Raw genomic sequence first — 3,528 nt, 5'->3', positions numbered from 1 at the left:
TGATGATACACTTTGTTCAACCTAATTTCTTTCTTTCAGCTTTTCAGCGTTGTTTATTCAACTGTGCCAATTTAGTAACAATGTTCATCTTTCCTGTACTTTTCTCACAAGGGAGGTAGCTTATTAGCTCTTCTGAGACTCTAATTTACATCAGGTTTCTGGTAGGAAGCAAGGCATGCCCAGCTGCGCTCTGGAGGAGAATTTAAGGAATGTGTAGGTAAGGCTAAGGAAACAAAGAAGGGGTGTCTAGGTATCCAGGGACTAGCAATAATTCAAAGGTATTCTTGCCCCGAGGCCGGAAGGGACCAAAGGGAGAAATGACCCAGTAGGCGCTGAATTAAACAGGAGAGGCTGCCAGCAGAAGCTGTAGTTTTGAAGAGACAGAGTCTCCACCAGAACCTTGTGCTAAAGCAAGGCAGGAGTGAAGGAAGAAATGGCCCGTCTTTTCCTCCTGGTCACTCATCTCCTGCCAGCGCCTCTGGATGGGCGAACACAATTAGCAGCCTGAGGGCGAGGGTGTATGTGTGTGGGTGATGCAGTCTCCAGAAGGCAGCTCTGCTGGGAGCAGAGGACACACACGTGCAGTTATGTATTTGTGAGTGCTAGGTGGGTTCCGTAGGTGTCCCCTGGGACAGTGTCAGAGAAGCCCCGGGTCTGGGAGCAAGAGGTACTTCAGGCAAGGTGTGGTGCTGTTCCTGACAGAGTGAGTGTGAAGATGGTAGAACTCATCACTGGTCACCAAAGCTGTGGGAGGACTAAGAGGTCAGGTCAAGAGGCTCAGAGTGATGCATGAAGCATCTGGTATAATTCTGTAACAGCACTGATCAGAAGCCATGGTTTTTCTTCCCAGTTAAACTAGTGGAGATTGTGTGAGTGGAGAGACAATGTTTGCTTTTTTTATTATTGCATATCCCTTTTTTTTTTTTTTGAGATGACCAGCAATCATTTAAGACAAGCTTCTTTCAACTGTTGGGTACCCTAAGGAGGTTGGAGTCTGCATGATTGGTGGGTGTCATAGAGGTGGAGTCAGGATTCAGTTGCAGGAGGTAATTCCTGACTCTGTGCTTTTCATGATCAGGCCACCTGAAGACCATGGGCAGGAAGGAACAGCCCCAGGAAGGAGTCAGGCCAGCCAGAGATGTGGGCATTAAGGCCAGTGAAATGCACGTGGTTCAGGAGCCAGTCAGCCAAAGCAGGAGGATCCAGAGTGGGCAGTGCTTCTGGACTCAGAGCTCAGCCTCCCCGAAGGAGCTTCTGGTCCCTGTCTTTATTCTGCAGGCCGTGCTTCTCCTAGAGGGGGTTGTGGCTGCTGGGCCCAGCGGGAGTTAGCAGTACACCTGGAGCAGGAATGGCCCTGTGAGTCTGTGTAGGTGCCCTGGAAGGATGAGTCGTGGCTGGCTGGGTACCCTGAGGCTCCATAAAGCCTTAGCTTCTGGGTGATGGCATCTGCTGTCATCTCCTGGAAGATTTGTGCTGTCAGTTCATCCTGGCTGAGACCTGAGCCCACCATGGTCTCATGGCCACTGTCAGGGCAGCAGCAGCCCTAGTCCAACGTCCCTCTGTGGTCTGTGGGCGGGCACAGCTCTTTGGAGTGCTGATGCGAGTGATGCCACGTACCAGGCAGCCCTCAGCATCCTGCTCGTCCAGGTGGGAGTCCTGTGTGACACTGCTGTTTAGGTCCGGGATCTTACTGGTTTTCTCCAGGAACACAGTGTCTAATGTGCACTTGGCTAGCTCATCGATATGCTGTATACTGAACAGCTCCGTCAGCTTCTTGAAGATGAGCACATTGGTCTCTCTGCTCCATGTGGAGCCACTGCCCATCTCAGGCAGGTCCAGGTCTGACTCATGGAAGTAGTACTCCTCAGCGCTACGAGGGCTGCTGGCAAGGGTGCTCGACAGGCTGTGCTTTGTGGGCGAGGGCTCGGCCAGTGGCTCCTTGCAGCAGGAGTCTGTGTCCAGGACTGGGGAGGTGGCCTTGCAGTAGGGATATACAGTGATGCCTTTGAGCTTGACATCAGAGTAACTAAAGCTGCTGCCCATGGTTGACTTGAACCACTGGCCATCCCACTGGCTGGGGGTGCACGGTCAGGACTTGGGGGAACTCCATTGTGCTCCTTGGCTCAATTGGCTTGAGCAGACCTTTCAGTGGAGTCCCCAGCAGACAAGCAGGGGCTGTAGCCCGGCACACAGACTCCACAGCGCTAGAGACAATCCCAGCAGTGGCGGAAGCAGAAGGCAGCTCGGCACCAGTTCCATACCCAGGGTCTCCAGAGCAGGAAGCAGGTGGGGGGCTCAGCGGCTGGCTCCGCAGAGCTCGAGATGAAGGTAATGCTTTCTGGCCCATGGTGACCAGGGTCCCTGGGGTCTGGCCTACGAGTGCCATGGCTCAGTGAGGGTTGAGGTGGCCCATCATTTGTTTCCAGATAGCTCCATTGGCAGCTCCCAGGTTCCCAAGCATGGAGGCCCAGATGATGGACCGGGCTGTCCAGGGTGGGGCATGGTTCACTGTGTGGTCTGCCCAGCCAGGCACCTGTCCTCTGGCTCAGCCCCTCCCCTGCCCCCTTGCCACTCCCCATTTGTCTTTTAATAATTTCTTACATTGAGTGAAAACTGCAGATAACCTCAAAAGATGCTTTCTATTAGAATGTTTTTAACCTTTGCCCTATGAAATCATTATTAGTAGAATAGTAGTTAATTAACAGGAAACAACTTCATTGTGCTTCATCCTCAGTTATTAAAGAGTTAATCTCAGCAGCAGAAAGGAAAAAAGAAAAAAAAGGAAGCAGTGAACAGGATTTCTGCACAACTGACTAATAAAGTGAAAAGTTGAAAGTTATCTTTTTATACTTTTTAGCCAAATTAGTTGCTTTTTATGTATTTATTAATCCCATAAATGTTTACAAAGCAGATTTTAGGATTGTTTTGTTTTTAAAATTATTTTATTTTATTTTGGAAAAGCTTCTAAGTCAACTTGCCTTTTTTGTTGTGTTTTTGTTTTTTGACACAGCCTCCCTCTGTTGCCTAGGCTATAGTGCAATAACTTCATCACAGCTCACAGCAACCTCAAACTCCTGGGTTCAAGCAATCCTCTTACCTCAGCCTCCCAAGTAGCTGGGACTACAGGCGCCCACCACAATGCCTGGCTAATTTTTCTCTTTTTAGTACAGTACAAGTCTTACTCTTGCTCAGGCTTGTCTTGAAGTCCTGAGCTCAAGGGATCCGTCTGCGTCAGCCTCCTAGAGTGCTAAGATTATAGGCAAGAGCCACCACGCCTGGCCACAGTTTGCCTTCTTGATACAGTTCTATGTGTACATTTGTATTTTCCCTTAATTTTTGTGATCTAGTTTACTGATTTTCTGCCATATTCAGCCTATTTTTAGCTATCTATATTTGTAGGCAGAATAGTATCAATGGTTAAAAGACTAGACTCTGAGTCAGACTACTGTGGATTAAATTCAAGGCAAACCACCTCCTGGTATGAATGTTGGGCAAAATATTTAACCTGATAAGTAGTTAAATTTATCA

The 3,528-nt window shown here is 49.0% G+C and overlaps 1 pseudogene; it reads right to left on the bottom strand.

The window, feature by feature from the left end:
- Window positions 1–1,325: 1,325 nt before the first annotated feature.
- Window positions 1,326–2,502, bottom strand: LOC100958438 (annotated as a pseudogene).
- Window positions 2,503–3,528: the final 1,026 nt, after the last annotated feature.

This window comes from Otolemur garnettii, unplaced genomic scaffold, assembly GCF_000181295.1.
Source record: "Otolemur garnettii isolate 467f Iridium unplaced genomic scaffold, OtoGar3 scaffold00160, whole genome shotgun sequence".
Classification (NCBI taxonomy): domain Eukaryota; kingdom Metazoa; phylum Chordata; class Mammalia; order Primates; family Galagidae; genus Otolemur; species Otolemur garnettii.
This window is presented reverse-complemented; position numbering and strand designations above follow the sequence as displayed.